At 43.5% G+C, this 27,510-nt stretch overlaps 1 protein-coding gene across 3 annotated transcripts in view; it reads right to left on the reverse strand.

Annotated features, from left to right (window-relative positions):
- Positions 1–27,510, reverse strand: part of LOC145342396 (neuronal migration protein doublecortin-like) — a 197,952-nt gene that overhangs the window by 70,885 nt on the left and 99,557 nt on the right. The gene's annotated exons all lie outside the window — the stretch shown is intronic.

The raw sequence follows: 27,510 nt of genomic DNA on the forward strand, positions 1-27,510 counted from the left end.
CAAACTAAAGGAACACCAGGGAGGGGAACACAGATCTGTCAAATGGTTGGCTTAGAAAAGTATTGATTGCCCCTCTGTTGCTAATTGAGCCCACTTCTATAGTGCTGTGTAGGCTATATACGACCCAAATAGATTATTTAAAAAGTAACCATGGACATGGGCCACCAGCAAAGGATCGGACAGATCAGCAACTTTTTAAACAAATCGCCTGTGCCATTTTTATTTGGAGGGAATGAAGAATGGAATGGTGGCTCCAGGGAGTCCAAAATAACATAACACAGCCATGTATTCAGACAGGCTAATCAAGGACCTCACACATCCCAGACATTCGCTCTTTTATCTTCTTCCATCAGGAAAAAGATACAAAAGTCTGAGGTCATGTGCCAAACGATTCAAGGAACAGCTTCTTCTCTGCTGCCATCAGACTATGAATGGACCTACCTCATATTAAGCTGATCTTTCTCTACACCCTAGCTATGACTGTAACACTACATTCTACACTCTCTCCTTTCCTTCTCCCCTATGTACTCTACGAATGGCATGTTTTGGCTGTATAGTATGCAAAAAGCAATACTTTTCACTGTATACTAACACGTGACAATAATAAATCAAATCAAATCAGATCAGATAGATGTAGCCACAGACAAAAATAAAGCTTATGCTATAATTTCAAAATTCTCACAGGTATCTCGAAGCAGAGCTCTACCTAGCTGGAACCATCGGGTCAGCTTTGCATTACAGGACATCTGTGACTCCAGAAGAATCCTCTTCTATAATACACATTCCCTAACATTACTCTGGAATATCTCTTAACGTGCAGATCAGCAGTTAGTACGGCAGATGGCAAAACCAAGGCAGAGTAAAAGAAGAATGCATTAATGAGGAAAACCTGTTGGGAATGTGGAATTCACTGCCATATGGAGCTGTAGAGAGATATAATTGACACATTTAAGAGAAGGGTTGGTCGAAATATGAAAGGATGAATGAGGCAATTGAGAGGGGGGTAGATTCATATAGAATATAACCGTAAGTACAGATAAATTGGGCTGAATGGCCTATATCTGTGTTACAAGTTCCATAAAATGATCAGTGGTACAAACATTGCAGACTGGGCAGAAATTCCAAGTGCCTTTCAAACAGCCTCTTATTCACGCCATCTGTTAAAAGAAACAAAACACTTTTATCAACTAATTATGGCCATATCGCCTTGGTGTACACTTTCATGCGATGTTCTTCAAATAGTATCTGCTGCCACGGTATATTACCATTCCGTTACAGGTACAGCATCTCATAACCAGTAACCTCAGCACTGAATCCATGAAGGATATTGGACCTTGCTAATTTACAGTATATAAAAAAACCTTAATTCAATTTATAGGAGACACGTGAAATCAAATGAATAAGTTTGAAAAAATACATATAGTGAGGAAATAACATTTGAAGAAAAAGAGGTAGAGACAGACCAATCGGATTAGCAGATTGGAACAAGCCAGGTTGGGTGGGGTCAAGGGTGACTTGAACCATTGGAGCATGAGGAAAGACCAGTACATGAAGCTGATAACTAGTCCAGTGTGTCACTGCACCAATACAGTGCCTAACTGCATTGCCCCAGTGGGATGTATAGCAGCTTATAAAAATGTCTGGTTTTCGGATAGCCAGATTTGAGACACTGGACCTGTATAACCAATGGCAAATAAATAAGAACATAAAAACATAAGAAATAGGAGCAGGAGTAGGCCATCTGGCCCTTCGAGCCTGCCCCGCCATTCAATAAGATCATGGCTGATCTGTCGTGGCTCAATTCCACATTCCCACCCTCTCCCCATAACCCTTAATCCCCTCTCTTATCAAAAACCCATCAACCCACGTCTTAAAAATATTTAGCGAGGCAGCCTCCACCACTTCAACGGGCAGAGAATTCCAGAGATTCACCACCCTTTGAGTGAAGAAGTTCTTCCTCAACTCCGTTCTAAACCACCCCCCCTTTATCTTGAGGCTGTGCCCCCCTAGTCCTACTGTCCTTTCTGAGCGGGAAGAGTCTTTCCACCTCTATCCTATCCATCCCATTCATCATCTTATACGTCTCAATGAGATCTCCCCTCATTCTTCTGAACTCTAACGAGTACAAGCCTAGTTTATTCAGCCTCTCCTCATGGCTCAACCCCCTCAACTCCGGCATCAGCCTAGTAAACCTCCTCTGCACTCCCTCCAAGGCCAAAATATCCTTGCGTAAGTACGGCGCCCAAAACTGCACACAGTACTCCAGCTGCGGCCTCACCAATGCCCTATACAGCCGCAGCAAGACCTCCCTACTTTTATATTCAATCCCCCTCGCTATGAAGGCCAGCATCCCATTCGCCTTCCTGACCACCTGCTGCACCTGCAAGCTGGGTTTTTGCGACTCATGCACAAGGACCCCGAGGTCCCTCTGCACCGTCGCCTGCTGCAGTTTTTCTCCACGTAAATAATAATCCTTCCTACCATTATTCCTACCAAAGTGGACCACCTCGCACTTGCCAACATTAAATTCCATTTGCCAGTTCCTGGCCCATTCGCCCAGCCTATCTCGATCCTTCTGCAGATTCTCAGCACAATGCTCAAAAGGAAATGGAGTATGATTATTTCACTTAATGTGTATTCGCAAATGTTAACAGTGTGATGATATCTGTCAGCTTGGACCTTAGGTTTCAGATGTTCATGCCTTTTACATGATTCACTCATAGAGAGGGTAAGTGTGTTAGTTGATAGCCCGTTAGATGAAATTCTGATGACCATTAAAGCTTCCTGGCCTGTGTATTGTCGAGATCTGGCAAGTAGAACATTCAGGACCGTATGCCAACAGCCGCCTGCTCCTTGTCTGGTTATGGGACATGGAGGTGGTCACAATATTATTACTAATGCTGTACTTCCTCCACCTGATCTTTCACAATTGGATTTGTGACATCCAACCTCTAAATATGGTTTTCGCACTCTGCTAACAACAACTTATGTTTATATAGCCTTTTTACAAATGTTATTTTATTGAACTCTCAAAGAGCTTCGGTGAGTAAACTTCCACAGCTATTTTGGATGCTTAACCGCAGTTGCAGTACAAAGAAAGAGAATTATTGGTTCTTCTTTTTCTGCTATTGGCCAGTTATGCGGAAGGTAGAACCTATAGTTTTTAACATCAAGGCCCTGACTAAACCAACTCAGCAAAGCAAATGCTCTTCCTAAAAACCTTTAACTGCAAACAGTGAATTCTCACCATTGCATCAGTAACCTCTCCTTAGAGAACAAAGAACTAGGAACAGGTCCTCCAAGTCTGTGCTGATCATGGTGTCCCAGCTAATATAAATAAAAACCTTCTGCCCTTACTCAGACTGTATTCCTTATGCCCTCCCTATTCACGTACCCATCCAATACCAATCCAGCTTTGAAAATGAAACAAAAAATACTGAATTAATTATTTTTAAAAAACAGTCTGGAAGGGTTGACTTTCACGTCCTTGCTTGTAATAAAGTACCTCATCAACCGGTAGACATATCCATTGTTCATGATTTTTTTAAAAACTTGCTTCTGGTGAAAACACTCAGTAAACCTACCCTTCCAAATGTTCAGACATAAGAGCTAATTTTCTTCTACAACCTAAGAGATTCCGGGTACATTTTGTGACTAAAAGGCCAAGATGTAATCTGATTTGCATAATTATTCACAGCATCTGGTGCAGACTCAAGTGAGTCTTGGGAGCAGACTAGTGGCAGGAGAGCAACATTGCACGAGGGCAAATTCAAAGCGATACAGCCAGTTAAAATGGGGAATGTTGCAAAAGGGAGATTAAAACTCCCTTTGGAAAATCCCAAAAGAGGCAAATCCGGAAGAGGAAGCAGATTAAGAAATAGCCCAGCAAAGCAAAGGAGGCGGGAAGTCTTACATGTCGTTTAGCATCTGGGTGCACAAGATGGAGAAGCTTGCTGAGGTGATGGTGCTGCAGAAGTTACTTACACTGGTATTCAACGCCTTTATCAGTTCCACCCTGACTCGTCAAATTGGAAGTATGATTCAAAAGAGGTTTGAAGACCTGCTAGCCTTTATATTCACTCCCCCATGCTTCAATAACAACTGTGAATATTCTATTGTCATATGGGCCACTGTCCTGTGGATCTAAACTACAAGATGTCAGTTCCCCACAGGCATTGGCAGGTAAGTGTGTTGGGATCCACGGAAATGTCTGGTGACAACTTGGCAGGTGCGCCCAACCAGGCAATACGGTGATATCTTCTGACACACAGTACAACACAAACCATCAGATGCTATGATTGGGGTGAAACATCCAGTAGAATGTTTATTCACCATACAGTCACTGCTGACACAGCTTCCTATAGTGAAACACAGCCTGCACGATGCCTGCCAAACTGAGGCAGCTGGTAAAAAGAAAGTATGTAACTTAGTTTGTCTGGCATCCCTCCGCAGGATTTCCTCTTTGAACAGTTCAGTTCACAGGATTCTCGTGGACGCAGAGAAATAATACTGATGGACAACTGGAGGACAGGTGGCGCTGTAGCACATTGGTTAGCATTGCCGCCTCACAGTGCCAGGGACCCGGGTTCGATTCCTGGCTTGGGTCACTGTCTGTGTGGAGTTTGTACATTCTCCCTGTGTCTGCGTGGGTTTCCTCCGGGTGCTCTGGTTTCCTCCCACAGTCTGAAAGACATGCTGGTTAGGTGCATTGGCCATGTTAAATTCTCCCTCAGTTAACCGAACAGGTGCGAGGTTGTGACGACTAGAGGAATTTCACAGTAATTTCATTGCAGTGTTAATGTAAGCCTTACTTGTGACGAATAAATAAATTTTAAAAATCTTTAGCTGTCTGATGAAAGCCTAAAGGCTAGCAACATTAAAATACACAGAAAGATTCAGAAAAACTGCCCAAGAATGGCCTAAAGCATCTTGATGTGGATATGCTGGCGTTGGACTGGGGTAAACACAGTAAAAAATCTGACAACACCAGGTTTAAGTACAACCGATTTATTTGATAGTAAACTCACAAGCTTTCGAGATTAAGCTCTTCGTCAGGTGAATGGAGAGTTCTGGCCTCAGACAGAGCATATAAAGCACAGGCAGTTTACAGATTACTGATTAGAATGCAAATCTTTACACCTAACCTGCTGTTCAAGTCCTAAAGTGGCCAATAATGTGAGTGGAAGGGGCACTGATCACAGGTTACAGAGATGTGTATTGTCTCCAGACAGTACAGTAAGTGAGGTTTTGCAAACCCAGGCAAGTCACGGGGGTTACAGATACTGCAACATGAACCCAAGATCCCTGTTGAGACCGTCCTCATGTGTGTGGAACTTGGCTATCAGTCTCTGCTCAGCGACTCTGCGCTGTTGTGTGTCGTGAAGGCCGCCTTGGAGAATGCTTACCCGAAGGTCAGAGGCTGAATGCCCGTGACCACTGAAGTGTTCGCCAACAGGAAGGGAACAGTCTTGCCTGGTGATTGTTGAGCGATGTTCATTCATCCGTTGTCGTAGTGTCTGCATGGTCTCCCCAATGTACCATGCTTCTGGACATCCTTTCTTGCAACGTATCAGGTAGACAACATTGGCCAAGTTGCAGGAGTATTTACCGTGTACCTGGTGGATGGTATTCTCACGTGTGATGATGTCATCCATGTCGATGATCCGGCATGTCTTGCAGAGGTTGCTGTGGCAGGGTTGTGTGGTATTGTGGTCACTGTTCTCCTGAAGGCTGGGTAGTTTGCTGCGAACAATGGTCTGAAGGCAAGAAGTGGGGGTGTGGGGATGGCCCTGGCGAGATGTTCATCTTCATCAATGATATGTTGAAGACTCCAGAGAAGACATCGTAGCTTCTCCGTTCTGGGGAAGTACTGGACGACGAAGGGTACTCTGTCCGCCGTGTCCCATGTTTGTCTTCTGAGGAGATCGGTGCAGTTTTTTGCTGTGGCACATCGGAACTGTTGATCTATGAGTCGAGCACCATATCCTGTTCTTATGAGACCTTCGTCGTCCAGTACTTACTCGGAGCAGAGAAGCTACGACATCTTCTCCGGACTCTTCAGCATATCATTGATGAAGACGAACATCTCGCCAGGGCCATCCCCACACCCCCACTTCTTGCCTTCAGACAACCACACAACCTCAAACAGACCATTGTTCGCAGCAAACTACCCAGTCTTCAAGAGAACAGTGACCACAATACCACACAACCCTGCCACAGCAACCTCTGCAAGACATGCCGGATCATCGACATGGATGCCATCATCACACGTGAGAATACCATCCACCAGGTACACGGTAAATACTCTTGCAACTCGGCCAATGTTGTCTACCTGATACGTTGCAAGAAAGGATGTCCCGAAGCGTGGTACATTGGGGAGACCATGCAGACGCTACGACAATAGATGAATGAACATCGCTCGACAATCACCAGGCAAGACTGTTCCCTTCCTGCTGGCGAACACTTCAGTGGTCACGGGCATTCAGCCTCTGACCTTCGGGTAAGCATTCTCCAAGGCGGCCTTCACGACACACGACAGCGCAGAATCGCTGAGCAGAGACTGACAGCCAAGTTCCACACACATGAGGACGGTCTCAACAGGGATCTTGGGTTCATGTCGCACTATCTGTAACCCCTGTGACTTGTCTGGGTTAGCAAAACCTCACTTACTGTAGTGTCTGGAGACAATACACATCTCTGTAACCTGTGATCAGTGCTCCTTCCACACACATTATCGGCCACGTTAGGACTTGAACAGCAGGTTAGGTGTAAAGATTCACACTCTAATCAGTAATCTGTAAACTGTCTGTGCTTTATATGCTCTGACTGAGGCCAGAACTCTCCATTCACCTGAAGAAGAGGGAAACCTCGAAAGCTTGTGAGTTTATTATCAAATAAATCGGTTGGACTTAAACCTGGTGTTGTCAGACTTTTTACTAAAGCATCTTGCCATGTTGTCTTACTGTGAAGTCATTTTGCCTTTCTTATATCCACCTCTAACAAACCAGAGACACAAGAGGGTGGGCTGGTATTTGTGTCCTGTTCACCCACAAACAGGCAATCACCATCAAGAAGTCAAACCTCCTTTCACATCTTCCAGTAAGAGTTTCTAACACCTTCACCAGAGCCAGCAACTAGACAGAACTGATCTCTACCTAATAAAAACAGAGCTTTTCATACTACGTTTAATTTTTTCATTAACTAAATGCCAAAGGCAAATTAACTAATTGGTAAAATGTTGGGTTTAACATAAAAACTTGAACCTGTAACTTAAAAACTCTCCTCATGAGGATAGAGGTTAAATGAGGTAATTCAGATGAGTCCTGACAACAGAGGTTTTAAAGTTTATTTATTAGTGTCACAAGTAGGCAATGAAGTTATTGTGAAAAGCCACATTCTGGCACCTGTTTGGGTACACTGAGGGAGAATTTAGCATGGCCAATGCATCTAACCAACACATCTTTCGGACTGTGGGAACAAACCAGAGGAGACATATGCACTCACGGGGAGAAAGTGCAGACTCTGTACAGACAATGAGCCAAGCCAGGAATCAAAACCCAGGTCCCTGGCGCTGTGCGGCAGCAGTGCTAACCACTGTGACACTGTGCCGCCAGTTTGTAAACCTTTTGTGGCAGCTGCTATAATTCAACATAAGAACATAAGAACATAAGAAATAGGAGCAGGAGTAGGCCATCTAGCCCTTCGAGCCTGCCCCGCCATTCAATAAGATCATGGCTGATCTGTCGTGGCTCAGTTCCACTTTCCCGCCCTCTCCCCATAACCCTTAATCCCTTCTCTTATCAAAAACCCATCAACCCGCTTCTTAAAAATATTTAGCGAGGCAGCCTCCACCACTTCAACGGGCAGAGAATTCCAGAGATTCACCACCCTTTGAGTGAAGAAGTTCCTCCTCAACTCCGTTCTAAACTGCCTCCCCTTTATCTTGAGGCTGTGCCCCCTAGTCCTACTGTCTTTTTTGAGCGGGAAGAGTCTCTCCACCTCTATCCTATCCATCCCATTCATCATCTTATACGTCTCAATGAGATCTCCCCTCATTCTTCTAAACTCTAACGAGTACAAGCCTAGTTTATTCAGCCTCTCCTCATAGCTCAATCCCCTCAACTCCGGTATCAGCCTGAACATCTGAACCAACTAATAGTCCAGGGCACTAACTGACCAGTCAGTTGGACGTAATGACGCAAACTAAAAAGATGAACATAGGAACAGAAGGAGACCATTTAATACCCCAAGCATATTCCTCCATCAATGCAATTGTGATTGGTTTGTAAAATAACTAGGCCTTTGTCCCAAATCCTTTAATACCTTTGGTTAACAAAAATCTATCAATCTCAATTTTAAATTTAGCAACTGATCTCACATCAACTTTCATTTGCAGAATAAAGTTCCAACCTTGTACCATTTGGTATAGAAGTGTTTCCAAATTTAACTTCTGTGCTCTGGTTCTGATTTTTGGACTGTGTCTCCTACACATAGATGTCCCAACCCACAGAAATAATTTCCCAATTTAGCTGTTCTCCTTACCGTATCTCGAAATCTTTGATTTAATTACCCCATTATATATTGAAGTGGTTACAGATTGCATGAAGAGCTGATCATATGATTTGATACAATGTCATTAGGGTGCTGAAGAGGCTGCTGTTTTAATTTCCAAATTCACTAATTTGTTCTCTGTACAGGGCAGAGCCAGAAGTCTGACAACACCAGGTTTAAGTCTAACCAATTTATTTGATAGTAAACTCACAACCTTTCAGGGTTTGCCCTTCGCCAGGTGAATGAAAGCTTGTGGGTTTACTATCAAATAAACCGGTTGGACTTAAACCTGGTGTTGTCAGACTTCTTACTGTGTTTACCCCAGTCCAACGCCAGCATTTCCACATCAGGCCAGAGCTCCCAGAATAAATCTGTTATTGTTAGTTTGAATCTATGTGTGCAAAATCACATATTTCCTTTTTGTTAAAACCTGCAACCCCTAGCACAGTTAGAACATTACACCCCCTAACCTCCTAAATTCCAGGGAACACGACCAAGTTCATGCAATCGTTCCTCTTGATTTAGATTTTAAAAGCGCACGTTTGTTTGTTTTTAAGCAAAATGACAGGGGGAGGCCAAGGAATCATAGTTAGTCGCCATCTGTTGTTGAGAAATTATTAGGGTCTCTAATTAAAGATAGGAGCCGGTATTTAATGACCTTGCTCGGGCGAGGCTCATAAAATCACGTCTGAGGCCAGCGGAGAATTCCATTCTGTCAGCCACGCCCAGCCCGATTCTGGGGCAGGTGTGGCAGTAAAACTCCAGCCAGGGTGACTGAACATGTTGGAAATTTCCAGCTATTCAGACAGCCAGCATGGATTTGTAAATAACTGGCTATTCCAGACAAAAGCTGCTTGAATATTTCAAAGAGCTGACTGAAGTAATGGACTGGCAAATGTCTACGGATGTTAATTACATGGATTTCCAGAAAGCATGTAATAAAGTCTCTCATAAGAGGCTGTTATCCACATTGAAGCCCATGGAATTGGAGCCAAATTACTGACCTGTTAGGAAATTGGTTGAATAGAGGAAACAAGGGAGTAAGGATGGTGGGAAGGTATTCCAGTTGGCAGGATGTGGCTAGCAATGTCCCACAAGAATCTGTGTTGGGGTCTCAACTATTCATTGTAGTCATTAATGAGATGAAAGCTGCATAGCCCAACGACACAAAGATAGGTGAACATTGTAGCGTTCTTCCGACTCAACTCCAGATGACCCTCCAGGCCAGTGCCCGAATTGATAAAGAGGTCCATGCTGGGGAGGCAGCCAAAAACCCTAGCTGCTTAAAGAGCAGCACATTCAGGTACTAGCCATTTAGTCTCAACTGGAGGGTGCGATTTTCCTGCCCTCTCACTGGCCAACCCAATGGCGTGAGTTCTGGTGGAGGAAGCGGCTCGCCATTGGCCGCCTGCAGGGGTTTTTTTGGCATCCCAAATGAAGCCACAAAGTTTGAACCTGTTTCCGAGTCTAACCTGCTCATTCCAGATTTCAGACACTTCCCTCATTATAATCACAAGAATGAAGGCAGCTGCTGATATATCTGGGCATCTGTTCCATGAACTGCGGATGTGAAATTTAGAACCTGCCACCATTCTCCCTCCCCTCCCCTGCAAACACGGTGGAAGCCAGGTTCGGGATGGGGGTGTGTAGGGCTTCTCAATTTGGGCTGCTGTCACTATTCAAACAGAAGGTCCAGACCTTAATTCACCAAAAATTGATTTGATGCTTTAAAGACTGTGTGCAGGATTTTACACCCCTGATCCAAAGCTTTTGAGACCAACCGAGAATCCCTACAGCACAGAAAGAGGCCATTCGGCCCATTAGGTTCCACTGACAACAATCCCATCCAGGCCTATCCCCATTACCACAAGTATTTTCACTGCTACTCCCCCTGATACTAAGGAACAATTTAGTTTGGCCAATCCGCCTAACCAGCAGATCCTTGGCATGTGGGAGGAAACCGGAGCACCCAGAGGAAACCCACACAGACACAGGGAGAACGTGCAAACTCCACACAGTCACCCGAGTTCAGAATTGGACCCGGGTCCCTGGTGCCAACCACTGTGCCGATGCCCATGCATGTCCCAGTTATTCACTTACGTAACTACAAATTGCGCTGGCACTGCCATTTTAAAGGGGAAAATATATTCACCTAGTTCAGCAGCAGAGTCTATCTGCTAAAGCTGAGTTTAGACTTACTGACCAGAACAAAGCTGTGGTAACATTGAGCCCACGCAGTGCATGATCTGAGTTCTCAAGAGCAGACTGAACAAAGGAGGAGACACCAAAACAGAAACATAATCATTTTCATTAACGTTCAGGCTTAAACATTCCCACATTACATGAGGTGTGGGTTATATAGGACTCTTGTAATTGACATCAAAAGAATGTACTATTTTATTGAGCTCCCTCGATATTATGGGTATTAGGGATAATTGTATATAATACAAATAACTGTAGATATATTGTATGTAATATAAAAAGTGACATCATTAATTTTGTAGCACCACTTTAATCGCATGTCCCTTCTACCGCTCGGTTTTTCACTGGGAGATGCAATATAGCACAAAATCCCTTCAAGACAAAGCTAGTTCATAAAGATGTCATTTAATAATACCATGGATGATCTAAGGTCTGGCTAAAATGTTTGCTCAAATTATGTTTGTAAAGACAGACTAACAGAAGTGAAAAAAAAGACATTTTATAGTTTTTTCCCCAAAGGCAATATTTTATTCAATGCATCAAAGAAAGAAAATATTTTATTGCCGCAAAAAAAAGACAGTGATTGAAAGCAGTAATAAAATAATATGCTGGAGAGGGTGTTGTGTTTAGCCAGTGAAAGTGAATCAAAGGAATACTACATAAAACGAACGTTAACAAATCAAATTTGTCACATGGCCCCAGCAACTTGGTTGCCCGGTTTCCTGGATAGGGATCCAGCCCAGGTGGAAAACATCTTCTCTTGGATAGCGGAATGGGTAACAGGTGAAATAAGCTTTATTCAGTGCCAGCCCTGACAGGTCCTCCGCACCAAAACCTATAACTCTTCATTCAGAAACCTCAGTATAGGAAATGAAGATGGTGCAGTAAGAGCAGTAATATTTAGTGGCATAACAGTGTGCACAAAAAGGCAGCTCGGAATCGGGTCAACATTTCTCCAAGTTGTCTCCAGTGGTTGACAGAGAAAGAAACACTCTGCAAAAGTGAATGCCTGCCTGTCAAATCTGCACTTCACCAAGTGATGGTGAACTCTCTCCCAAAGGATTCAAAAGTTAAAGTTTTATTTGATAAAGTTTATTTATTAATGTCACAGGTAGGCTCACACTAACACTGAATTTACTGTGAAAATCCCCCAGTCGCCACACTCCGGCATCTGTTTGGGTACACGGAGGGAAATTTTAACCTGGCCTATGCACCTAAACAGCACATCTTTGGACTGTGGGAGGAAACCAGAGCACCCGGAGGAAACCCACACAGATACAGGGAGAATGTGCAGATTCCACACAGACAATGACCCAAGCTGGGAATTGAACCTGGGTCCCTGTGAGGCAGCACTGCAAACCATCGTGCCACCTTGCTGCCCAAAGTGCCAGGTTTTAAAACTATTTTAGCTTAATGCTACTCCCTACCTGGGTGGAATGCCCAATGCAGACAATTCATTGAACGAGTGGAAAACTGTTCAACTTCCCGGTGCCAACATCTTACAGCTTAGTGAAAACAAAGCTCAACACTGAGATCCTCTATCCAAAAAAAAGACAAAATCATGTTGCTCCCTATAATATTCTTGACCCATATCTGCACTGGTGTTTACATGACAAAACTGTTGCCGGGATTGCTTTGCGCAGACATTTTGGTTGAACATTCCTCAGAGATGACTTCAAGTTTGGAGAGTGCTGTTCTTCTGACCACAATCTCCAGTCCTGCATTCCAGCACCCATTTAGCAACAGCAATCCCAATGCTGAAATGTACCATCGGACTTCCATACATAGATGGATCTCCAATTAAAGCAGTACGTTACAAGTTCAAACTCTTAAGCTATCTGTGAGCTTCACTTCCCATCACAATCGGGATACTTCAACTGATCCTTTGAGTGTCACTGAGCACAGTGCAGTAACATTCCTGCTATCAGTTAAAATGTTGGTAAAATCCAAGCTCACTGCACCATTCAAAGACCTGTCAGCGGTATGTTCTATTCTAAAATGTCCCAGTTGTTTGTGGATTCTTTGCACTATGTGGTATGGTAGTAAAACCATACAGACCAAAAAAGTCAACCCATGGTTTGTGTTAAATTAGACTTCAGCTGAGGAAGTGGTTTATGTACTTACAACTTTTTTCTCATTCATTCATTCACGGGATGTGGGCCAGCACTTATTGCCCATCCCTAATTGGTCTTCAACTGAGTAGTTTGCTACATTATTTCAGAGTCAACTACATTCCTATGGCTCTGGAGTCACATGCACACCAGACCAGGTAAGGACAGCAGATTTCCTTCCCTAAAGGGGAGTGAAAACATTACTGACCCAGATGGTCTTTTTTATGACAATGGTTTCATGATTATCATTAGACTTTTAATTCCAGATTTTTATTGAATTCAAAATTCACCATCCACAGTGGGATTTGAACCCAGGGCCCCAGAGCATTACCCAGGTTCTCTGGATTGCTAGTCCCATCACAATTCCATTGTGCCACTGCCTCCCATAGAAGTCATAGAAACCCTACAGTGCAGAAGGAGGCCATTTGGTCCATCGAGTCTGCACCAGCAACAATCCCACCTAGGCCCTATCACCATAACCCCATACATTTTCCCCACTAATCCCTCTAATTTACCCATCCCAGGACACTAAGGGGCAATTTAGCATGGCCAAGGCACCTAACCCACAGATCCTCACGGGCGCCTCAGCAACCTTGGGCTAAGAACAGGAAAGATTCTGTCACGTCCCTGTCCCCGATTACTATCCGGTTCTCCGTACTGGAAAATGCTTGTGTGCAAATAAACCTCTCCCAGCCCTCATGCATTCAGAATGATCATTCAGAAGAGGTAATGGAGAGTGCCTGTGGAACCAGAGAGAATCAGGACAGAGGAGAGAAAATGGGCAAAAAAAACCAAAGTTATACTAATATATCATGACAGCCATCCTCTAAAGAAAGTAAGTTTTGACCCCAATGACCTCTGGTGCAATTAATTCCCTACGGAACATCATTCCATCAGCATCAATCCCATTCAGTTAAATCACAGAACTGAGGAAGGAAATGAAAATTATTGATTGCAGCAAGAAAATATAAATCTTTTATGTAAAACAGCTGCAGTGAATACATGGCCTGAATTTTAAAATAAGGTACCGCGTCCCTCCAGGAAAGAACTTTGAATGTTTATTCCAGCGTGTTTCTCCTGAGAAGGCAATGTGCTTCTCATTTAGAAAACTCGCTACCACCGCTCTCTGAGGTTAAATAAACACCCGCAGCTGAACGGGGCCTTGATATCGATAATTTCCCTGCTTCGCTCAGCAATTATTTACAATCAGCTGCATGTATTCAAGGAAGGATCCCTTTATCCATAAAGGGCTGGGGGGGTTGGGGGAAACAGCGAAACAAAGATGGTGCTCTGATTGAACACTGCACCAGAGAGGTTTACATAGGGCTGGGCACACAGCCAGAAATCACATTACACTGGGTGTTTCACTGTGTATGTGTGTGTGTGGATGGGATCTCTGCCTTCCCAACATTAGTCAGCAATGAAAACCCTTGGGGTGTCTAATCAGCCCAGCTGGTACAACTCCAAAGTTTTGCCCCAAACAAAAAAGTGTTTCAGTGTGTACTCCTCTCCCCCCCACCCCGTTACAAACACATACAGCAGCATTTCCACGCCAGCAGCTGCAACAAGGCTCCAAAGACCTCATCGCCTTTGTTAGTCATCTTTAGCAGGGCTCAAAATTAAGCACTGAGACAACAATCCACCAGCACATTCTGCTGACGACTCAGTCAGTTGAGCCCGGCACTAGCCCGAGTGGATCAGTGGGTTTGTACTGGGCTCCGCATGTTACTGAAATGATGGATCAGAAGAGGTTTTCTCAGCTCAGCCTCTGTTTCCCAGCTTTAAACCCTTCATTAATACAGAAGATTTTTAAGTATCACCTCTTAAAAATTACACAGGATCACTGTTCTCCTCAACCTACCCCCTCTCAGTTTATTCAAAGGTTTCTCTGTCCACGGGTTGGCACAGTGGTGAGCACTACTGCCTCACAGCGCCAGTGACCCAGCTTCAATTCTGGCCTCGGATCACTGTCTGTGCGGAGTTTGCACGTTCTCCCCATGTCTGTGTGGGTTTCCTCTGGGTGCTCCGGTTTCCTCCCACATTCTGAAAGACATGCTGGTTAGATGCATTGACCTGAACAGATGCTGGAGTGTGGTGACTGGGGGAGTTTCTCAGTAACTTCATTGCAGTATTGATGCAAGCTTTACTCGTGACTAAAAAATAAACTTTACTTACGTTGCCAGCACATTACTGCCAGCAGAAATATTTCAATTATGACAAAATGAAACCCATAATAAAGTGTAAAGTTTATCTACTAATGTAACAAGTAGGCTTATATTAACACTGCAATGAAGTTACTGTGATAATCTTCTAGTTGCCACACTCCAGCACCTGTTCGGGTACACTGAGGGGGAATTTTAGCATGGCCAATGCATCTAACCAGCATGTCTTTCAGGTGAAATTACAGCACGCAGAGAAAACCCACACAGATACAGGGAGAACGTGCAAACTTTGCACAGACAGTGACCCAAGCCAGGAATTGGACCAGGATCCCTGGCGTTGTGAGGCTGCAGTGCTCACCGCTGTGCCGCCCTTAATAAGAGCTGCGTGACTGAATTCCGAAAAAGCCGCAATGGCATAGTTACCAACCACTCTTGTTTTGAGTGGATGTCAGCCTTGTGTCTCTCTGTTCCCAATACAATTAGCTGTCCCATGTTCCTTCAGAAAGAACCACATATGTAAAATTCAAAGGAGATTAAGGAGAAACTTCAGTGTCTCTCGCGGGACAAGCTTAGCACTGCTGAAAATGACTGACTTTCTCAAATCAATGCAAGCTGCCGGACAGAGCAGGCTAAAGCTTTCAAGAATACAGTGTCTCCCAGATAGTCATGGAAATACTCGGCTAGGGATATGCCAAAAATAGTCCAAGGGCAGCTTTCAGAACTATAAAGGCAGAATTCATGCTGAGTACATCAACAAAAAATCAGGAGGGTGCTAACTTTATGGAAGTGACTGTCCCAGTGCAGAGGAAAGAACTTCTTAAAAAAAAACTTTAAACGCTTTACTTTAGGAAAAACATATAGAACTGGATAATTGCTCTATCACACCGAGTCTGATTATCTAAGGATGGCAATGCTGTGGATAGAGATTATTCTGGTCAGGTGCACAAAATAGGCAGTACATGGATTATAGGCAAATTAAACATCTTCTTGATATTTCATTGCATTGGCAGCAACAGAAGCAGGAGGAGCAGAGTATTTGGACAAAGAGGATATCAAGAATCTGGAACTCACTGTCTGAGGGGGTGGCAGAGGCAGCACACCTCACAACATTTAGAGACATTTAGATGAGCGCTTGAAGTGTCATAACCTACAAGGCCATGGACCAAGTGCTGGAAAATGGGGTGAGGATAGATAGATGTTTGATGGACAGCACAGACACACTGGGCCGATGGCCCTCCTTCTGTGTTGTAAAACTCCATAGGCAAATTTTTCCGTCCATAGGTAGTGGGCCATCTAGGACCAGGCAAAGGTCCATTGACTTATGGTGGAATTTTCCGGTCTTTGGGTGAACGTGGCCAGAAAATCCCATCCTGTGACTCTTAAAATAAAGTTATATTTAAATATCAGGAACATAAACCTAAAAATAAACATGCAGAAACTTCCCAAAAGATTTCTAATGGGGGTGACCCTACCTTCTTGTCCCAGTGGTCAGTGGGTGGGTTGAGCCGGTAAAATCGTGAGAGGGGTGAAAAATCAAGTTCACGCCAGATTTCTCACCTATCGCGATCTCACTGGGCCCGGATGTCCAGCGAGATCAGCATTTTTTTGTCTCTCACTGAAATTTTCCATCCTGCTACGCTACTTGGCCAACGCAACGGGACAGGAAAATTGTGCCCATAGTATTTTAACTGTCAATTTCATGCCATAAACATCCATCCCTTCTGAGCCCAGACCCAAATCAACCATATGAAAATGGTCCAAGCCGTGATCCCAAAGGGCAATCAACTATCCAGCATCTACCAAAGTGAAAATGTTGAGAAGTGCAGGGTAAATTTGTAACACTGGCTGTGACCCAAGACCGTTTGACAGTTGTCACGCCAATTAAAATCACAGAGTGGCTGACGATACGTTAGCACAAAAAGGGAGCCGGCAGCACAGTGATTGCTTACGGCCTTCACCATTACCCTTCCGGCACTCCGTATACGGCATGAGAAACCTGTCCAGAGTGTCACAAAATTATGGAAACGTGCTGACCTTGTATGATGTGTCAAGGTCTGCTTACTTGTACACAAACACTCACAGCACGCCACACTATAATCGCTCGCCACTGTCAGGCTTCCAATCCAAAATGGTGCCCAGACTGAAAATAATAAAGAATACTTTTTGAAAATTATTTCAGCAAATATCTGTGAAAGGGGGGGGGCTGCTGAAGTGATGCCACAAACAAGGCAGCATTCACCATATACCACCAAATTGTAAGTTAAAATGTATCCAGTCCATGGGTTGACTTTATCTGCCAACACCAGGTTAAAGTCCAACCAGTTTAACCTGGTGTTGTGAGACTTCTTACTGTGTTTACTGTGTTTATCCTGGTCCAATGCCGGCATCTCCACATCTTGACTTTATCTGGCCCTGGGATGATGAGCTTGTAGGCTGGGGAAACTAGTGAGAGGCTGCTTCAGGGCAGTTCCAGCCACTGAGGACGTTTCCGCAGGGGTAGGCAGAAATGCAGATCAACTGTCTGCACCAGGGAGATGGACAGCCAATTTACATAATTAGAGACCCAACATTTTTCAGGCTTGCTGACAAAGCAGCCCATTCCCTGCCCCATAGGGAGCAGGATGTGGAGATGCCAGTGTTGGACTGGGGTAAACATAGTAACAAGTCTCACAACACCAGGTTAAAGTTCAACAGGTTTATTTGGTAGTAAACGCCACTAGCTTTTGGGGTTTGACCTGACAAAGGGGCAAACCCTGAACGCTAGTGATGTTTACTACCAAATAAACCTGTCGGACTTTAACCTGGTGTTGTGAGACTTCTTACATAGGGAGCGTGCCAGCTTAATGGAGGCCGCCTCCCTGCGCCTGGCTGGGGGCAGAGAGAGGGGCTCCATCCCCCAAAGAGGGGGCTGTGGGTATCAAAGGCCATCCCTGCAGCCCCAACAATCCAAGCAGATTTTCTGATCCAAAGAGCCTTCCCGCCCCTCTTAAATAATTATTCTTTTGCTTCCAAGTTGAGGCACTGTCAACATCTCCTACCTGACTTGACAATGCTCACCTTTCCCAGTAGGGTTAGCCAGGCTGTTGGCTGCCTGACTGGGTCTAGGACCAGAGGGCAGTCTCAGAATAAAGGGGCGCTAAGTTAAGATTATGATAAGGAGGAATTTCTTTTCTCAGAGGGTTGTGAGTCTTTGGAACTCCTTGCCACAGAGAGGTGTGGGGGCAAAGTCCTTGTGTATATTTAAGGCAGAGAGAGATCATGGATTCTTCATCGGGGAATCAAAGGGAAAGGGGACGTGAGGATTTTTGGATCAGCAATGATTCTGTTAAATGGCAGAGCCAACTCCAAGGCTAAACAGCCTATTCCTGCTCCTATTTCTTATGATGTGATAGACAGTCGTGGGTATGCATTCACTGTCCTTAATATGAAGGGAACCATAGTGTCAGGTAATTTGGAGGGCGCCTCTGAGAAATAGCTCTGCCTGTCTGGCTCCTGGAAACGTGACCCTCAGTTGGCCCTGACATCAGGGTGCTGGATCCATGGGAAATAAACTCCTGTCCCAAGAAGCAGGAAGTAATTGTACATCTGTACCCACATTGCTCAGCTCGACAGCTCATTCCCAACAACTCTATACACTAATCTATTCATTTACATGCTGAAATGAACAGGTCAGAGGATTTAAATTTTCTTTTATCTTTCTGTTTTAGTGGAGGAGCATTTGGCCCCTAGATCTATTTTACTGTCTCAGTGATCACTATTTTATACCTCATAAAGTCCTACGGTACAGAAGGAGACCATTCGGCCCGTTGAGCCTGCACCGACAACAATCCCACCAGGGCCCTATCCTCGTAACCCCACGTATTTACCCTGTTAATCCACCTGACACTAAGGGGCAATTTAACATGGCCAATGCACCTAACTAGCACATCTTTGGAGTGTGGAAGGGAACTGGAGCACCTGGAGAAAACCCATGCAGACACGGAGGAAATGTGCAAACTCTACACAGTCACCCAAGGTCTCATAATGGATCATACCAAATTCTACTGCAGCCACCAATCTGTCAGGCTAATGCAGGTCTTTGTATTTCGTTGCAATGTAAAGTTACCAATGCGACAGTTGAACATCATAGAATTAAGGGCATTAATGGCGCTACACTGAAAAATAGCTCAGCAATAGGAAACAGAAGGTGGTGATAAATAGAAAAAGGAATTCTACAAGGCTGTGTTCTCTGCCTGAGGTTCCCAACTGTCCACTGCAGTTTACTGATTTGATTTGGAACACACTGTGCCATATCACAAGAACTACTACTCATAGCAAGCTGTTGTGAAAAGGTGAGAAATAACGAGGAACAAGCAAAATTTGAAAATAATGATACAGCCGGAGTAAGGAATAGTAGATGAGTTGACAAATGTGAAACACGTAGACGCTAAAATGATGTCCATTAGCAAAGGCAAACGAGGGCAATTGTCAGGATATAAATGATCATGCCCCAAAATTACCCAATCAAGTTCTCAAAGGAATTTCAGTTTAAGTTAATCATGATATTCTAACCTTGTATTCTTCATTGGTATGGCCAAAAATGAAATTCTACACAACTTTTTACTTCTTTAAAAATAATCATCCCTTAAAAAAGTTCCAAGAGCGGCAACATGGGGCTGAATTTAACTTCTCTCCCCTTTGGGGGTTGGGTGGGAGAGGGAAGAGGAGCTGCTTGCAGGAGGAATGCCCTGAAATGCCATTCGTGTCATGCCTGCCACCCGCCCACCTGTCCTGCTAACCCTGTCTCCACCGCAATTTTATTAAAACCAGTGGAAGGACAATTGAAGTGTTTAAATGACCAATTCCTGGCCATCATCCTGCAGCCACAGGAATTTAAGCTGCAGTGGGAAAGGTCCACGTAAATGTCCACCCCAGAAGCTTTCAATTCACTGGTTGGTGGCAGATGAGGCTGGGTCTCAGTAAAAGGTCCCTCCTCACCCTATCCTCAAGGTTTTATCTCTCCTCCCCCTCATTTCTCCTCCCTCCCTGGTCTGTCTACCCTGCCCCACCGCCTTGCTGGGGCCTCTAGCCTGTCGCCACTGAAAACCACCTTCACCAACTTTTACCCAGCTCTTTTTTTGCAATAATGAGACGTGGGCTTCACTGGCTGGGTTAGCATTTATTCGCCATCCCCAGAGTTACCCTTGAACTTCGTGGAACAACCTAGTGAACCTCCTCTGAACCACCCCTAATGCATTTAGAACCTCCCTCCATTAAGGTGACCACAACTATGTGTAGTACTCCATATGTGGTCTTACCAATGCCTTATATGGTTGCAACAACACTTGCCTGCTTTTATACACTATTCCATTAGCAATGAATGCCAAATTCCATTTGCCTTCCTTATTACCTGCTGCTCGTGTATTAATTTTGTGATTCATGCAGGAGAACACCCAGATCCTTGTGCACCAAAGCATTTTGAAATTTCTCTTCATTTAGATAACAAGTTGCCTTTTTATTCCTCTGACCAAAATGAATAACCTCACATTTAGTCACATTCAACTCCACTGATTGGAATAGCTTTCTCTTCCAGCAGTTTCACTAATATATTGAACAAGGAGTGAGATAAGAATCTGTTCAGGAATGTGATTTGAGAAAATGTTAGCGAAATAGTACTCAGATCAACAATTGGGAAAAAAAATCCCTGCTCTACTGAGAAACTTGGGGTGGGAGAATTATTTTCTGTCAAAGTCGGAAAAGCAAGGGTGAATTGTGGAAATGAAAGACTGCGTGAGTGTTCTGTTGTCCTGCCTCATCATCATTAACAATCAAACTCATTTTACACATTTTTTCAATGGGAGATTCTGTAACAGGATTTTGATCAATTGGGCCAGTGGGCTGACAAATGGCAGATGGAATTTAATTTTGACAAATGCGAAGTGATGCATTTTGGTAGATCAAACCAGGGCAGGACTTGCTCAGTTAATGGTAGGGCTCTGGGGAGAGTTATAGAACAAAGGGATCTAGAGGTACATGTTCATACTCCTTGAAAGTGCAGTCACAGCTGGACAGAGTGGTGAAGAAGGCATTCAGCATGCTTGATTTCATTGGTCAGAACACTGAATACAGGAGTTGGGACACCTTGTTGAAGTTGTACAAAGTATTGGTAAGGCCACACTTGGAATACTGTGTACAGTTCTGGTCCGCCAATTATAGAAAGGGTATTATTAAACTAGAAAGAGCGCAGAAAAGATTTACTAGGATGCTGCTGGGACTTTATCATTTGAATAGACTGGGTCTGTACTCATTAGAGTTTAGAAGGCTGAGGGGGAATCTTATAGAGACTTACAAGATAATGTAAGATGTACATACAACAAAGAACAAAGAACAACCCAGCACGGGAAACAGGCCCTTCGGCCCAACAAGCCCGCGCCGCCGCATCACCCTACACCTATTCTACCCTGCATGTCTACGAATAGAACCCCTGACTTAGCCAGATTCAGGGGAGAATAGTGTCAATTTGGTAAAACCAATCAGCCTAAGAGCACATCTTTGGGGTGTGGGTATACATAATATACAAGATAATGAAAGGGCTAGATAGCGTAGAGGTAGAGAGAATCTTCCGCTTAAAAAGGATAGCAGAGCTAGAGGGCACAGCCTCAAAATAAGGTGGGGGGGGTGCAGTTTAGAACGGAGTTGAGGAGGAACTTCTTCTCTCAAAGGGTGGTGAATCTCTGGAATTCTCTGCCCATTGAAGTGGCGGAGGCTACCTCACTGAATATATTTAAGTCACTGGTAGATAGGTTTCTGATAGACAGGGGAATTAAGGGTTATGGGGAGAAAGCAGGAAAGTGGAACTGATCCACTTCAGATCAGCCATGATCTTATTGAATGGTGGGGCAGGCTCGAAGGGCTAGATGGCCTACTCCTGCTCCTGTTTCTTATGTTCTTATGAAGTTACAAGGAGAGGATGGGTAGACTGGGACTTTTTCCTCTGGGGTGTAGGAGGCTTCAGGCTGACCTTATAGAAGACTATACAATAATGAGGGGGCAGAGATAAGGTAGATAGTCAAAATCTTTTCCCAAAGGTAGGGATATCTAAAACTATAGGTCTTGGGTTTAAGGTGAGAGATATAAAAGGGTCCAGAGGGGCAAGTTTTTTTCACACTGAGGGTGGTGAGTGTCTGGAACAAGCTGCCAGAGGTGGTAGTAGAGGCGGGTACAATTTTGTCTTTTAAGAAGTATTTAGACAGTTACATGGGTAAGATTGGTATAGAGGGATATGGGCCAAACATGGGCAATTGAGACTAGCTTAATGGTAAAAATTGGGCGGTGTGGACAAATTGGGCCAAAGAACCTGTTTCCATGTTGTAAAGCCCTTTGTGAGGTGATTAAACAGGGTCACAAGTACCCATGATTGAGTAGAATGTGGATTTTTAATATTTATTTATTAGTGCCATAAGTAGACTTACGTTAACACTGCAAAGTTACTGTGGAAATCTCCTAGTTGCCACACTCCTGCTGGTTTGGGTACAATGAGGGAGAATTTAGCATGGCCATTGCATCTAACCAGCACGTCTTCCAGGCTGTGGGAGGAAACCAGAACATCCAGGGGAAACCTATGCAGACACAGGGAGAATGTGTAGGTTCTGCACTGACACAGACCGAAGCCGGGAATCTAACCCGGGTCCCTGGCACCGTGAGGCAGCAGTGCTAACCACTGTGCCATCACGCTACACATCAGTTGCGAAGACGGTAAACCTGATTGGCTTTTTCTCCTTTCATTTTTTTCTGCTGGGTTTGCTGTGGATCTAACATGATGTGTTCTTAATTGTTTTCACTGTGCAACACTTCCAGGTGGATTCAGAACAAACATTTTAAAAAGGCAAGCAGACAAATTCCTGAGGGGCAGGATAGTTGCCTAGACTACAACTGCAAGTCATCATTAAGTCTGCAGGCCCTACTGCGCTTTGGCAAAAGGATGGTGAAAATCTAATTCAACGCCAATTGTTATCCTTCTGTAATGAAAGAGTTTATGTTGTTAATCAAACTCCTCGGAGGACTGGAATACAACAGTCTTCCCACAAACCAGACATCAATGTGCGCTCGTTGCCACTACAAAACATCTTGAATTATTGATCAATTAAATCAGATAACTCTTTGTTTCCTCTCACAGTTACAATCCTGCAGTCGAATCTAATAAAAACCAAAAAGGATTAATGACTGGTACAGCCAATATACCGAGATTACACAACATTAACATCTAATGGTATTATCTGGGGCTTTTTCCTACAATAAGCAGTAACATTCATTACTGTGTTTTATTGCTCAGATCACAATGGTGGATCATTCCAGTGAAAGTTCATTTGTTGATAAAATGATAGTTAATTTGGAATAAATAGTAGTAAGTAAATAAGAAGTTTATTTTATGCTTAAAAGCCTCTTAACTCCTTTGCTGTTGTGCTCAGTAACAACCTACAGATTTTCCAAACAACAAAAATATTGACACAATTGAAAATCAGAATTGTTAACTGATAACGAGACACTAGTTTCAGTAATTACTTCTTCGGAGCACAGATACATTAGAGCACTGAACTTTGTCTCATACAGACAACTGTTACGTTTAAACTGAATAGAACAAGGAACAAGCTCTCCGGCCCTCCACATCTGCACCGGTCACGTTGTCCTATCTAGACCAACCGCTAAAAATCCCTCGATTCCCCGTTTGTTCATATGCCTATCAAGAGAAAAGTCTTAAACGTGGCTACCGTTTCTGCATCAACCCACTCAGGTTGGGGTGATGGGTGCATTCCAGGCAATAGAACAGAATATAATTTACCCTTGACAGAAATTCAGATTGCTTTCCTGTTCATTTCTATGTGCATGCTGAATTATAATGCAGTGCTGATATATCCCTCCAATATAGTGTTGAAAATGCGCATCTTTCACTTTGTAAGTGACCTGTATGATTCATAGCTCTCGCTGATTTATAACTCTTACTGGTTGTCAGCTTAAAAGAAAAATTTCAAGGAATAATTCGGTAGATCAGCTGAATTTACTTCTTTAAACAAACAAAAAAAAAATCACAGGTACCTTTCAGCAGATACTTGCGGCAATATTTTCTCTGCCCATGTTGTATAATTTACATTCAACAAAAGAGGATTTATTTTAAACTATTACACAGTTTAAAGCTGATTATGGATCTAATTAATTACAGATTTTGTCATTTCCCCACAATTATCTACAAACCCATGGGGTTTTCTTTTGCTGATTATTCATCTGGCCTTGTCAATGGTTCGTAAATACCATGCAAATTGTTCACGTGACTTTGATCCAGTGTGACTGCCCATCTTGCGCTATCGATTGTACCTCCACTGGCTGCACTCCAGCCTGGGCTCTCACTCCTCCATTTATGACCAATTTCACACCTCCACATCACCATCTGTCATTGGCACATGCTTGCAGCCTGGGCTTCTGCTGTTTTACTGTGGGAGCACAGTGCATTTTGAAACAAGGCATGCTAGGAGCTTAGCGGGGCAGAATAAATTAGCTGTAAATTAGCGCTCTAGTTTATTAACAATAGAATTCCTTGGAAATTTGTATTTAAGTTCCAAAACTCAGCAACATTGTTGCATTTTTTGGAAGGAAGTTTTAAAGGGGCTCTCACGCGGATGTGTACACAATATAGTTAATTTCTGTGGCATACATCATTCTTGAATAGTAATATTTACTGTATTCATTGGTTGCCATAGATTTCCTCTGCTTGCTCCCTCACCAACAAGGCCCAGAATAACAGGTACAAATCTGCCTTAACCTCAGAAATTGTATTCTGTAAATACGATTTTTCACTTTATGCTCCCCTCTTCCTGTAGGACACAGTCATGATGGATGCCATGCCAACCAGTACCAGCTATTGTTCACATGTGAGGGAAGAGACTGAATAAGGGCAGGATACTCAATCATGCCCGGTCCGGGGACATTGTGGGGAGGGGGCAGGATGCTGCTGACACCAGCACTGTTCTCAACTGATGACCTTCACGGCTCATTTCGAGATGAAGTCACTGGATTATTTCTCCCTCAAGGGCGCTGAGGATGACTGGCCCTTGATTATCATCTTCAGTAAATCAGCCAACGCCATGCACCACAGGAATCAAAGAGGGGGTTTTCTTGGTCTGTGCAGTTTAGCGGCAAAACTGGCTGGGCCTTCAAGAAGTTTTGTACCAGCTCCGAAGTAGGACAAGGTAGAAGGGACATCAGTTTCTTTTCACCAAGGTGGGGCAAAGAAAGCCACCACAGAAAAAGAACTGAATAAAGCAGTAGAAATGTGATCCATGGAAGAGAAAACCCATGGGAGTTGTGAGTCAGTCATTGTTGGCTGATGTGGAACGATGCCAAACAATGTGAGATGAGTATCTAAACAGTAAAGCTAGACATACAGAAAAACTCTGATAATTGTAACCTCTTCCTCTGGTCAAATCCACAGTATTAAGGTTAGTATTAGGATGCCAGTTAGGAATTAGGGTTAGTGTTTTGTGATGACAATTGAAATTGGAGTGTCTAAAAAATTCCAACTACTGAATCCAATCAGACGGTATTAGAGAAATTTTTAGGATAAACCATTTATTAATCCTCTTGAGGCTGATGGAAAGCAATTCATTGACAACACTTCAGACAGAAAACATAAAATAGATTAATGTCTATGTGAGAGAAGGTTCTTACTGAGAATAGTCCGTGACAAACAAGCCAGGCTTTACTGATGAACTACTACCGAGCTGGTAGGAAGCAAAACAGAACTTGGCAATAACTGGTATACATATCAGAATATTGCCAAGAATTAAGGCCCAACAATTTGAGAGTTATCTCCTCTGCGAACGTGTGATGTTTCAGCAGATGCACGGAAGAAATAGTACGCAATGCATTATGAAGCATTAATTTTCACCTCCAATTCTGCATGAAAATAAAGGCAAGGTATCTGAGGCATAAGTTGATAATCTTCAGATCTTTTACCCTACATGTAGACATATATGGACAATTTATTGACCTATTAGTAGAGGTGGGTACAATTTTGTCTTTAAAAAAGTGTTTAGACAGTTACTTGGGTAAGATGGCTATAGAGGGAGATGGCCCAATTGCAGACAATTGGGACTAGCTTAGTGGTTAAAAACAAAGGAGCAGAATGGACAAGTTGGGTCAAATGGTCTGTTTCTATGCTGTAAACCTCTATCAGTCTCCAGTAGGGTTTCATATAAACTATACAATGCCAGTAATAAGTAGAACACTTCACAGACCTACTGGACATAAGTATTTAACAGCAAAATAAAATGTAGATGTATTGTAACATCATAATGTCATAAAATTCATATTTCAATTAAGGTTCTTGCTTTGCTTTCTCTCAAATGAGAAAATAAGACATTTTAGAATAGAGAGAATATAAAATAAACTCATAACAATCAAATAGAAACATAGAAGATAGGAGAAGGCCATTTGGCCTTTCAAGCCTGCTCAGCCATTCATTATGATCATGACTAATCGTCCAACTCAATAGCCTAATCCTGCTTTCCCCCATAACCTTTGATCCCATTTGCCCCAAGTGCTATAGCAGACTCCCCCTTTGTGGAGTGAATGGAAATGTATTTTGATGGGTGGCGGCCACTGTTTTATCTCATGTCACTGGATACAAAAGCAGATTAAGAATAAGGTTTTACAAAATGCATCAAATTTTGGCAAGAACAATAGTTATTACACTTTACAAAGCCCAAAGTGTCAAAAGATCAGATTTTTTTTGAAAAACAAAATCAACTTCCAAAGACGTTGACCAAAACACATTATCCAGCAATAGGACTTGGCACCAGCAATAATCCAAGTTGGCTGGAATAAACTTCATTGTGGGCTGAATTTAGACAAGGTGAGGCTTCCAAAGCCACATTAGACCACAACCAGGTTATAAGTCGCCAACTAAAGTTGCCAGTTAATTCCATTTAACATTTATTTTGAATGTATGGTGGATTTCATTAAACATAGAACATAGAACATAGAACACTACAGCACAAACAGGCCCTTCGGCCCACAAGTTGCGCCGATCACATCACCTACCTACCTACAGACCTATCTATAACCCTCAATCTCATTAAACCCCATATACTCATCCAGAAGTCTTTTAAAAGACCCCAGCGAGTTCGCCTCCACCACCACTGACGGCAGCCGATTCCATTCACTCACCACCCTCTGAGTGAAAAACTTACCCCTAACATCACTTCTGAACCTCCCTCCCCGCACCTTAAATCTGTGTCCTCTCGTAGCGACCATTTCAAACCGGGGAAATAGCCTCTGAGAGTCCACCCTATCTATTCCTCTCAACATTTTGTAAACTTCTATCAGGTCGCCTCTCAACCTTCGTCTCTCCAGGGAAAAGAGTCCCAGCTCCCTCAACCTAACTTCATAAGGCATGCCTCCCAGTCCAGGCAACATCCTTGTAAATCTCCTCTGCACCCTCTCAATAGCTTCTA

This window comes from Carcharhinus amblyrhynchos, chromosome 4 (assembly GCF_965287045.1).
Source record: "Carcharhinus amblyrhynchos chromosome 4, sCarAmb.v2.hapA, whole genome shotgun sequence".
In the NCBI taxonomy this organism is placed as follows: Eukaryota; Metazoa; Chordata; class Chondrichthyes; order Carcharhiniformes; family Carcharhinidae; genus Carcharhinus; species Carcharhinus amblyrhynchos.